Source organism: Pelobates fuscus, chromosome 5, assembly GCF_036172605.1.
Source record: "Pelobates fuscus isolate aPelFus1 chromosome 5, aPelFus1.pri, whole genome shotgun sequence".
NCBI classification, from domain to species: domain Eukaryota; kingdom Metazoa; phylum Chordata; class Amphibia; order Anura; family Pelobatidae; genus Pelobates; species Pelobates fuscus.
Window position 1 is genome coordinate 350,601,095 of NC_086321.1, and position 13,099 is coordinate 350,614,193.

General features: G+C 39.6%; 1 protein-coding gene across 2 annotated transcripts in view; it reads left to right on the plus strand.

Moving 5' to 3' along the window:
• Nucleotides 1-12,725: 12,725 nt before the first annotated feature.
• TCF3 (transcription factor 3) overlaps nt 12,726-13,099 on the plus strand; it is an 81,155-nt gene continuing 80,781 nt past the window's right edge. The window contains exon 1 of one of the 2 annotated variants that reach the window (XM_063455897.1): nt 12,726-12,839. The gene's annotated coding sequence lies outside the window, so the exon portion shown is untranslated. Of the gene's footprint in view, nt 12,840-12,985; nt 13,078-13,099 lie in introns of those variants that run through there. The other variant, XM_063455898.1, reaches the window with a different exon arrangement.

The window sequence follows — 13,099 nt, forward strand, 5'->3', positions numbered from 1 at the left end:
CCTGCATGACAGCTTATGAACAGTAGGTTCTTTGGTAGTAGAGATCTTCACCAGGATAAAGTAGCTCTGGATATATCAGGGGAAAATGACAATGTGCTGTCTTCAAACTTGTATGGAGATTTATCGTGGACAGCAGCCATAAAAGCAAGATTATCTTGATTACATTGGAAATGAACAACAATATTACTGTTCACCCTGTTGGAGGTGGTCGCTTTTTTTGGTATGTGAATCAAAGCATATCTGTGAGGAACGTTCAATGCCTCCATATAGGCGCAGAACATCACTGCTGCACACTGTGCAGCACTGACCCAGGAAGCACTTCTAGTGGCTGTCTGAGTGACTGCTACTAGAGGTGCTACTAGGCAGCAATGTAAACACTGCCTTTTCTCTGAAAATACCTGCAGGTACAGACTATACACACCATAACAACTACATTAAACTGTAGTAGTTCTGGTGACTATAGTGTCCCTTTAATTTTATTCAACTACATTCTACCACCCAATATCAACAAACCATTATCTCAAAATTACAATATAAAATTGATGATCAGGAGAATCGAAAAGAAGAAATAACTTGTGCTTTATTGGATTAATTGGAATTAAATCGTCTGACTTGGAATTAAATTAAAACGTCTGACTCTTTTCTTCAAACTTGGTTGGTGGATGCTTTAAATCTACCTTACAAGTTCAACTCAGCTTTTAATTATTGAAAGAGCCTATTGTCTAGGACCAGAATGATGAAAGGAGAAGCCCAGAGCTAGATCAGTGATAGTAACATTTCTCAACTTTAATGTCACAGTTCAAACGATCATAGCCTATAAAAACTTGTAGTTTTGAAAAATCAAAACTACCCAAATCTAATCTTAAAAATGTTTCTACTCAAGTGACACAGCACAGCCAGCACACATACACAATACATACAGCCAACACACACCACACACGTTACAAACAGCCAATTCACACCACACATGTTACATTCAGCCAACACAACGGTACATACAGCCATCACATGCTGCACGGACTCATTGCATGCAAACAGAACACATATCACACACTTTACGTACTGCCAGCACAAGCCACACACATTGCTTACAGGCAGCACATGCCACACACATGTTACATACAGCCAGCACACACACAAATAAAAAATAACAAAGGGAGAAACTACACTCAGGGTAATTCACAAAACCTGGAATTTTTGCAAGATAAATCCAAATGGCAAAATTGAAGCAAAAATACCCAACTTTAGAAAAGTTAGTGAATATTTGCACATCAGCTATTTTGACATCCATTTTATTTATAGCCGTCAGTATCCACTACTGAAGGCAAGGGTCCACAATCTTTGTAATTAATATTATTGTGTGTCAGGAACAAGTAGTTTGTCCTGATGGACAAGTAAATTGGGGTACCACTTTAGCCCGCTGGACAAGTAGATTTTTTGCTTTTTTTTTTATTTCTCAGCCCTACATGCCCTTATCAAATTAACAGTCTCACTCCCACTAGGACGTCCTGTGCTTGACATTGGACATTCCCCTCCAACTTGCCCCCCCAAAAAATCACACTTGGGATAATTTTGTAAATGACTATCTTGAACATTGGATGATCACAAATTGTTCCAATATAGTTCTTAGGGGCGTAATTATTTCATATGTTCTAGCCCAACATAGGAAATGGACATATGACTTGCATGCTCTAGAAAAAGCTCTGAATTGGCTCACACTACCTTTTTACAAAACCACAGAAAATAAATCCATATACTCTGATGCCAAATAAGCTCTAGAAATGTTTGTGGCCTAATGAGTGCTAATCCACTCTTGATACTAAGACCCAATTTTTCTTCGGATGGGGTGGGAGGAGGGGGTCCGGCAGTCTCTTAGCTAGATTAGCTAATCCTGGAACATTACATAAAGCTATCACAAATATTCTCTCTACCAATGGAGACTGTGAAACGTCTCATACCCAAATCAATCAACTTTTCCAAAATCATTTCCGATCTCTATAAAAAAACATCAGTTGACGATCACCCTTTAGGCTTACACTTATTAAAAGATCTCAAAATGTCTCACTGAGAAAGACTTTGGGAACTACTGAATAGTCCTACGATGGAGAAAACGTTTTTTTTTTTATCCCTTTCTGTCATAAAACTGGAAAAATGGTTGACAGTTTTACTACCAAATACTAAAAGATATTTATACCTCATCAGGATAAATTGCTCACATCATTATTTACTAACATCTATGTTGATGGCATCTCAATGGACTCTCTTGTACTCCATGCACGTACTATGTTTTTTTCCAAACCAGACAGAGACCCAGACAATTCTCTATGTATTATCCCAATTTTCCTTTTAAATGGAGATTTTAAACTTCTTTCGAAAATTTTGGCAACAAGAATTCAAACGTTTCTGCCTGACATTCTGACTCCTCATCAGCTGTATTTTGTATTATTATTATTATTTATTTTTTCTTTTTGTCAATCTTTATTTTGAAAGTGTAAGTGAGTACATAGGTGTGTGCAGTGCCACAACAACAGCTGCATGCAAAGTAATTATTGACATTTAATAACATTGGTATGGCATACTGTATATTATATATATTTTTTTTAATTAATTTTTTTTATTCATATTGCATGCATGATCCATAAAAAGTACAGGCTTTGTTCAGGAATGAGCATACTTAAAATAACATTGTACAATACTCAACATAGGCCATTATATAGAAACATAGAAACGTAGAATGTGACGGCAGATAAGAACCATTCGGCCCATCTAGTCTGCCCAGTTTTCTAAATACTTTGATTAGTCCCTGGCCTTATCTTATTATTGTGAACAATAGTGTGAACTAATGGATTAAGGGTTTTATATGTTGAAAATGAAAAAATAAAAATAAAAGTAAGGTAAATTCGAACAGTGAAGACTGAGCTCACTATCCCTATAAGACATGGTGTAGGTTATAACATGGAATTAAGGGGTAGCATAGGCTATGTACCTCTTGCTGTCTGTAAATGAAAGCATGTAAACCACAGTAGTTTGGCTAGAGGTTGGCACTCACGGTACTCAGTAGAAGCACAGCTAGAAGAAAGGCGGGTGAGTGGGTGGGGAGATAAAGTGGAATAACCCCCATGCCAGCGGGGTGTATTAGAGTAGAGGGAGGCATCCCAATGAGCTTTCATTGTGGTAATAGCATATTGGTTTAATGATTCAGTGAGGTTATGTTCAACTAAAAAAAGAAACATCAAAACAAACTAAACAGAACAGAATTACTGCAAGTGGTCTTTGGCAGTTCAGGGAACCGTGGTAATTGCAGGGCTACCCCGCAGCGCGGCAGGCACAAACGGATGGACTCTCAAGGCGTCCCAGGCAGACGACTGTGGGGAGGGAGCTGGGTTCGGTGATCCCTCTGAGGCAGCGGGCAACCCGATTTTCTGTAGAGTGCTGGGTATTTCCGTATCCTCCAGTAGTTTCAATGTCCCAGATTCGTGGGGGATCAGAAGACTCCTTGGTGCACCCCATCTATAAGGCACCTTGTGCTTTGTAAGTTCCAGAGTTAAGGGTCTCAGGGACCTTCTCCAGCCCAGGGTTGCTCTGGATAGATCTGGGAAGAATGCCAGCTGATGTTCTTTAAAGTTGTAGGGTGACTTATTGCGAATGGCAGTCATGAACGCCTGCTTGTCAGGGCCGTTTTGGAAGCGGATTATGATGTCCCTGTGCACTCCTGTAGTGCTTGCAGGAGGAGCTGGGAGCCTGTAGCATCCGTCTAGTGCCATTAATTTGGCTTGTTTGGCAGAGAATAGTTGGGTTAGAAGCCTCCGGACCAGGTGAGGTATTTCAGCTGTGGCGACAGTGTCGGGAAGGCCGGGCACCTTTACAGTCTTCCACTGTCTCCGGTCCTCCATTGCTGCTATGCGGTATTGTCTCTGCGCCTGTTTGCGCCTTAGCGTGGAGAGTTCCCATTCTGTGTCTAGTGGCCTGCTGTGGCAACCTCCGTTTCGTGTAGGCGGGCCGAGACTCCGCTGATTTCTTCTGTAAATGCAGAGATGTCAGCAGCGATATTGCAGCGCAACTCGTCTATAAGGGCCTTCAGGGTACCTTCAGTCACTGGTGTCCCAGATGAAAGGCAAACATTCAGTCATAAGTGCGAGACATAATTTAGCAGCAGCGGGCCAAGTTAAGTCACACTATTTTGGCTACTGAAAGGCATTTGATTGTCTTATTGGCCGCATATTACATCTCGGGGAAATTAAATCTTTAAATTAATCAGTTTTCCCAAATTGTTTTACCTATGTTTTTGTCCAAGGGTGGCAAAACAGAGTACAATTTTTTATTTTATTTTTAAATAAATGTTTATTAGCTTTTTAAATATAAAAAAAGAGACACGAACAATTACATATCATCAGAGGTACAATATTTGACATCCCAAATCTGCTCATAAATATCAATGCTCTTATTATTCCAGTCAAACATTGGTTTATCTGCTTAAAAACACAATAATTCCAAGACATTAACAAAACACATTGCAAAAAAAAAAACACGACCAAACCAATGGACTCTAATCATTGATAAATACAATAGGAGTTCAAGTTACAAATCTTCATAATACATACTATACATATAGACCATATTTTATATTTTGAACTCTTAGCAGAGATCTTATATACTAAAAATTTTTTTTTTTTTAAATGTGTCTGTTTGAAACAGAGTACAATTTAACAGCACAGGCAAGATATGCACTAGAGTGGATATTATGGAAAATCTGCATTCAAAAATAACATTGAAAACTAATTTAGGATATCCTTTCCTTTTTAAAGTACTTTTACAAAGTCCACGCTCTTCCTTACATCCTCAAATTGAAGCCAATCTTTTATTATTGGCCCTAATCAAAGCTTGGAAGCTTTTGCGTAAGAAATTAGGGGCACCACCAACCCCCGATTTTAGAGATGGAACAGATTGTATTCTCTTTAGAGAGTGGGCTAGTGAGGAGGGGAAAAGTATTTAACATTTTATAAACCTTTCCGCTCAGAAAATACTCTTTAGCAATGAGATTGGTTCGAGGTTCCCGAATCTTCCTCTCCTCTGGTTTGACTCTTTTCAATTAAGGCACTATATCTCAACAGCTATAAAGGATTTACAGAAGAGGACTGATAAAACCTTATAGATGTTTTATTACACTGTAACCCAGTTCTCTCATACTCTCTCGACTATATTTTGTCAATTGGGGCAAAATAAAATTTGGCCCATTTCATCATTTCCCCGCGTTGGCTATTGAAGATCTCGTCAAACAACATTCAAATGTTTTAGAATTAAGCACAGCAATAACTCCACACCCATAAAACACCTACATTCTATTTTACTCCAGACCGACGTCTATTTCACCCCTTTTCTTTTAATTCAGTAAAACTATTTTGCATCAATAGAACCAACCAGATACTCTCTAATTTTTACTTTTTGAAAATAAACTTGCTCATAAACTTACTCATAATAATCATAGCAGCATGAAAATATTATATTTCTACTTTAGAAACACGTTTACAAACTACAGTCCGAAACACCGTAGAATATACTGCATTGTAAATAGCTATAATAGTCGCTGGCCATTTAAATTTAAACATCTAGCGCAAAAAAAGTGAATTTTGTTCCCATAATAAGTTTTCTAACCGCTTTATATAATATATTTGATAAATGAGACCTAATTCACCATTGTTGTTTAGAGTTCTGTTCTATTTTCCTATTGGTTGTCACTAAGCCAGACATCACATCTTTCTCTCACAATGACCAAGGTTGGACTATTACTTTTACCATCAGTGGTGGAGGGGGTGATGTTTCTTCGTCATCCTGGTGGCCAACATTATCATCTTCCTACCCAATAATTATTTACAGATGTGTTATGCTTCACAAAATCCTTTCTTTTATTTACGTTTTTTTTATTAAATGCAAAAAAGTGAATATAAAAAAGTTAATATAAACTGTTAATACGCACTTTTGAAAAACTTTTCTGTACCATGTCGGATTTTCTATTTCTGAAACCGTACTTTACAAATGTATTGTATTTTGCATTCACAATAAAACATTTTTTTTTGGTTTTTTTTTTTAAATGTGTCCAGTTGCATCTCCTAAGTACAACACTGACCCCAAATACTGTTTCCTAGGAATTTTTTTGTAAAGCTACTTCAACAAAATATTGCGTTGTCTATTTCTGTCTTCAAAGATCCAATTTTGACAGATTGATTTGCTGGCCATATTTTAGGGCATTTTAGAAGCTCACCAATTACCCTATTAAGACCTCTCATGTTGTATATACTTCAGAGCATCTCATATGAAGTTTGGTCCTCAACATGGGGTTAGTTATCACCAATTTCTTCCAGTTGTAGAAGTAATATGTTTTTTTTGTGCAGTTTTTACATGCACATTGACCTTTACAAGTGGCAAGAATTTGAATACTGGCCTTTTCTCTCATTTAGCGGTTTTAGCAGCTCATTCATTCATATTAATACGCAAGGGCAAATCATATTCAAAAATAGACCCACCACGGTGTCATTTGGTGTATTTTTAAATCTTGTTGGTTTTTTTTTTAATCAGTCTCTGTAAAGTGTAGTGTTCATAAAGTTTTTACTTCAACTTTGTACTGAGAATTTGAAAGCGTGATGCAGGCTACAAACATAAAACAAATCTGCATTTAACCGCAATCGGCAGATGAAAGCAAGCCCGACGTATAGGTTTTTCATGGTTTAGAGAGGAAAAAAAAGTCCAATGTTTTTATTATTTATAAAAAAAACTTTAATTAATTTCAACAAAAGTAACATGGGGAAGAGAGGTCCCTGCTCAAATGAGCCTACAACCTAGAGAAAATACAGCCTTTTCTAAACAACTGAAAAAGGGGAAAAGTTTAATTCACAGAGTATAAATATCCAAACGAATAGTGCGGACCTAGAGACGTTTTCAAAACTGGAGTTGGCTATGCATGTACAAAGATGTAAGGTTTTGGCAGGACAGGGAGGTTGGTGTAGGACATACTTGTTTATTAGGAAGGGTATGTAAGTTGGAGCACAGCTATAAAGTGTTTTATATACAAGGACCAGAGATTTGTTTTCATTACGGGCTGGTATAATAAGTCTGCACAAGAACTGACATCCGAAAGAGGAGTTAGGTTCGGTGGATAAGTCTGGCAGCAGTATTCATTACGGATTATTCAGTCAGCAAAATGTACAATAGTTAGTTAGTTCTATCATGTGTTAGAAAGTAGTTAATACAAGCTATGTAAGATGGAAGTGGTAGGATTTGAAGATTTGAGTAGTTTAAGGAGGAAAGACCAGAGTCAATTGGTTGATCGGGTCTACTGCCCCATCGTATTTTTGCTATCTTTTGTATACGAGTATGTTTTTGGCTTGTCTTTTGAAACAGAGAAAGACCTGAAGACCAGACAAGTTTGACACCAAGACAACCTCCTTCGTATATTCGTATTTAAGTGATAGCTAGTATCAGAGCAGTTCTTACACTCTTTAGAGTTCTGTATGTGTAAGCGGTTATGAGAGACATATACATTTTTACGCACAGTGACGCGAACGTTGTCTAAATGCAAAACAAGATTTTGAACAGTGGTACGTTTATGTAATATTTCTCAAAGTACAAGTCTCTAGAAAGTTAAAATAAGCTGAAGGGTCAATGGGTCAGTATTTCCATTCATGTATGCTGAATGAACAAAAATATCTTGTTTCATTTTCACACATTAATTTTATACCATATCTAAATCATTGAGAATATATTGCATGAAATCCATTTCCATAAATTTTTGGAGTAACCCATCCATACTTTTGTTTTTTTTTCCTGGGACGTAGCAAATATAGTGGCAAATTTTATGTGTCAGAGGATTTCCTATATATATATTTTCTTTCATTATTTAAGGAGGATGGGGTAGAAAAAAATATATTGTTTTAGTATAATTGTATACCAATTTTGTTTTTATTACTCAATTGTCACGGTGAGTGCTCAGATTTATTTTTAGGTCATCTACCCTGGTGGGATTCGAGCAAGATACTGTTTAGCATACAAATATAACTGGGTGACAATTTCTCCTATGATATCCACCCAGGAATTGGTGCATAGACTCTACCAATAATTCAACATGCCACCAGGTATGGCAAGAGTTGTAGTGAAATGAAGGGATTTCTGGTATGGCATTACTAGAGGGAGACCCAATGATCTTTTTAGGATGAGCTATTTTTTGTAAGCTAGAGGTCCAGGAGATTCACTGGAAGCTATACTCAGATGTATAATATTCTGACACAGTGTTTGTCAACTCAGAGTATGATGCAAAAAGCATTGTCAGCTTAGGTAATGCGATTCTCTGCACGGTTGCGGGACAGTACTCCTCAACAAGTTATGAGTTCTGCTCCAACGGGAACCGGGATAAATCTCATTAGTCCAAGGGAGGTGGAGAAACAAGGTTTCTTGTAATGCAGGAGCGTTATGTGAATGTGATATCCAAAATAACTTGGCTACCTGAGGATCAGTGTTCCACGGGCAATATTAACAAGTATAAAGACTTAGATAATGTTAAGTCTCACATTTTATTGATTAATAATAGCTTTATTTGGAGAAGAACCATCCATTTTTACTCAGTCACTACCAAACCAGGCCCACGTGAGTTTCAAATTTAAAGGGTTTCTCCAACCACCATGACCACTTTGGCTTTTAGAACTAGTCATGGTTGTAAGAACCCGCATGTGCAGCATTCTTGGGAGACACTGCACACACAGAGAAATATGCACTTTTGTGCGGGGGGCTAGTTTTACCTCCGATAAGTCAATTCTGTGCAAAAATTAAGTCTGTTGTCAGCATAAACTGCACATTGGCAACAGATGTTATTGACTTCTACTCTTGCAGGCAGCCTTGAAAGCATGCGTTTTCATCTCTCATTTGAGCCCTCCACTCCTCCCTATAGTACTTGTTGAGAATGGTCCAATCAAATGCGTCTCTATGATAAGCATTTGACTGGACAACGGAGAGTGACATCAGAAGGGGCATGGAGTCCAGCGAGGAGAGATTGATGCAGCGCTGGATTCCAGTTATTTCTTCTTTTACAGGGATATTTTTTTTCTTTAATTGAGGGAGTAGACCAAGTAAATAATGCCCAATAGAGCATTATAAATTTAGATTTTAATTATAAAAAAAAAGGTTTTGCGACAAAATACATTTTCTGTGACCAAAACAGCAGGACTGGAAAAATTCCACTTCTCAATTTGGCTAACTTGGCCAAAAATATAAAATTCTCTGTGAATTCCCGACAAGTCACACTTTTCAGGATTATTCACTTAGGTGAGAATGGTCGGAAATTCAACGTGAATTTTTAAATTTAAGACCAAATAGTGAAAGTGAAAACAAATTCTCCAAGTCAGTTATGGTTCCAGTTCAGTTCTTTGGCCTTAAAAGGTTACTACAATCACCATGACCACATTATTAAATTAAAGTGGTCATGGTGGCTAGAGTTTGTATGAGCAGTGTTTTGCTTTGAGACATTGCACATACAGAGATTAACCCCTTAAATACTGAATGTGTAACTGCACCTATGGTGGTATCATTAGCCATCCCGGAAAAAAAAGTTCTGGGCTGGCTAATGTCAATGCTGTGCAAAACAGGCATCAGATGCCATTGTGGCATGCGACACCCCACCTCCATGATGCCTTTAATCCCACCAGTCTGTCCTCCGTGACCTCCTTCTCAAACTGGTGAAGGTGAGTGAAGGTGAGTGACATCAACCAAAGTGAATCAGGCTTCACTTGACCTCGATACTAGAACGGAGGTAAATTTTGCATTTATTGTATTTATTTATAAAGTTTGGGAGGGGCAGACCACCTCAGAAAGGGTTACTCTAACCAAAATCAGGGTTTTAAGAAAACAAACAAAAAAAATAAAAACACTTTTTTGGTTGGAGTAACCCTTCCAATTTAAAATTCTTTTTACTCAACGTGCCTTGTTCTCTGTCTCACAACGCAAACAAAGCTATTCACTTTATTGTGTAATGTTTGGAATCAAAAGTAAATTTAACATTTTAGGTCAAAATAACTCAGTTGAGAACATAGCAGGCTTGAAGGATTTCCCCAAATTAGACATTTTAGCCTACAATTTGAAATTCAGTTGAACTCCCAACCAATTTACACTTAATTGAATAGCCTTTTGAGGAGAGAGGAAGTTCGGAGAACTGCACAGTGATTGCTGTGACTGGCTGTCACAATGATCACGTGTGAGTACATGGCAACTTGCCATTGCTTAGTTGTCTGACACTGAAACACCATGAAACATCGTTCACTGCAATCCTGCCATGTTCAGCTTTGCGGTGTGATAATTTTGCTTCACGATGGAATTATTCTGTCATGGAAAATGTTGGCCCAAGTCAGTGTTGACAGAAACATTCTGCTATTTCTGACTGGAAGGGGTTTACTGGGTGCCTAGCATTATTGGCTATGCTGTTGTCAACACCAGGAGTTACCTCATTGGCCTTTCAGTGTGTGAAGTACGTGTGTTATCGTTTCAACCATACTCGGGTATCCCTGAAGCACAAAAGCAGTAAATAATTGATTTTGTTTTTGCCCACCAACTTTTTTATGGTAAAACAAAATATTGCTTGACAGAGGAAATAATTGTGAATGCCTAAATGAAAAACTATAGTGCTGGGAATACAAAGTGGCATTCCTAGCACGATAGTACCCTCTGCCCCACCTGGCTTGGAATGAAAGGGATAAAAACCCCTTTATCACTTACCTGACTCCAGCGCCAATGTCCCTCTGTGCTTTGTCAGGCTCTGTCTCCGCTGACGTCAGCTGGCGAGGGAACCTAATGCACATCTACGGTAATCGCCACAATTGCATTAGGACTTCCGTTCAGGAAAGCAATGAATCAAAGCGTAAGGACGTCCAGAGTAAGTTAGCAAACCAAAATTCCACTAAGGACCCAAAAACGCCTCTAGTGGCTGTCTGGTAGGCAGCCACTAGAAGAGGAGTTAACTCTACGAGGTAATTATATCCGTTTCTCAATAACTGCAAAAATTACAATTACAGGATTAAAGGCCCAGGGGGCATTGCACCCAGACCACTCTAATGAGATGAAGTGGTCTTGGTGCCTATAGTGTCCCGTTAAATTATATTTACAGACAGAACACAGTAATAAATGTTAAAACTCCATGCCCCACACCTCCATCCTTTGATGGGACCCCTACAAGTCACGGAAGGGCCAAATTGACTGATAAAAGGGACACTTTGACAACTAAAGCACTTCAGCTTGCTGAAGAATATGTCCTTTTTTTGACAAAAAAAATCAGGTTTGAATAGAAATTTGCACTTTTATAAACCACTCATGCTACGCCCCCTCGTTGTCAGTCAGATATCTAGCCCTGTTACTTCCTGGTTTGTTTAGCTCAGTTGAGCTAAGCTCAAGAGGCAGCTATTGCTTAGCAAAGACTTCTCATTGAGCTGCATTGGGAAATCTGTGATTGGACAGTCACAAAAAGTCTGGGCGGGGTTGGATGGGGAGGGCTTGCAAAGGCTGCAGAGAAGAGATCTGCAGCTTTTGCAAGCTGTCATGTATACACCCAATGAATAATTTAATAATTAAATGTAATGCATATTTTCATAGGGTGTATAAACTAAACAGTGATTTTTTTGTGTACTTTGGGCAGTGAGCATGCCTTTAAAGCAGGGCTGTCCAACCTGCGGTCCCCCAGATGTTGCTTAACTACAACTTCCATGATTCTTTCCATTAAAAAGATAGCCAGGGAATCATGGGAGTTGTAGTTCAGCAACATCTGGGGTGCCGAAGGTTGGACAGCCCTGCTTTAAAGGATCACTTTCTTAATGCTTTCCTATGGACGTTCTGTACTCTGGGTGTACTCTGGGTGCGAATTTCTCCATTAGAGGTTGTATTAACCCTGCTGTGTAAACATGATGATGATGATTATATCTGAAGGGTTAAAACCTGTGGGACCTGGCACCCAGACCCCTTCATTGAGCTTAAGTGGTCTGGGTGACTATAGTGTCCCTTTAAGGTAGTGTCACTTTTACGAATAGAACTCCCCCCCCCATTGACTTGCAGCATCAAATGAAATAATTTACATATGCCAGGGGTGCCATGGAGGACCATCACTACTTCACAGCCTGTGCCCAAGTTCATATAACGAGTGTTCTCAGTACTGCACTCTGCGGGTTTAAAGGGGCACTCCAGGCACCAAAACAACTTCATCTAAATAAAGTTGTTAGGGTGCAAGGAGGCTCGCGGGAACACTCTTACCAAAAGCGGTTTAGCTGTTCTCGAACTGTTTAACCCCTTGCGGTAGGAGTAGAGTGTGCCCGAGAACCTCCTGACACCATAACAACTTCATTTAGATAAAGTTGTTATGATGCCTACACTGTCCCTTTAACTAAAGGCAGATATGATTAAAAGTGGCTTGTTAACCTACAATGAAGCCATACTGTCCCTTTAACACCATGTACAATCAATGGGCCAACTCTCTGCTAGTGAGAGGAGACCACAGCCAACCAACAGCACAAACAATGTCATTCATCCCCAACAACTCCTCTGGGCTACAAAACTCCACAGCGAACTAGGCCCGCCCACTCTGATTGGAAAGCGTGCCTGTCACTCCGCCCCGCCTAGCTCTCCGATTGGCTCCGGCTAAGGGGCGGTTACTCGACGCTGGCATGGCGACTCGTAAACCCGTATCCCTCCGCCCGCGCTGGTGAAGTCAAGGGTCCCCTTCCGCCGAAGGAGAGCGAGAGCGAGCGAGGGAAAGTAGTGCTTGGCTCCCGCCCTCCTCTTTCTTGGGGGGGAAAGCAGCGAGCGTCTGAGGGAAGGGGGTAAGTAGCCATGGCGGGCCCAGCGGCTGGTGGTGAGGAGAGAGAGGGGGTTATAGAGTTGCCCAGTGGGCGGGCTGTGGGTGTCAGGGGGGGTTAATGTGGAGAGTGGCTGATGACGTCTGGGAGCATAGAGAGTGATTAGAAAAAAAAAGAAGAAAAAAAAATGGAGGAGGAGGTTTAAGGGAGCAGAGTGTGGAGACAGAGGGACATGTGAGGGGACTGGGGCAGAGCTGGCTAGGTAGGTAGGGGGTAATGGGGGG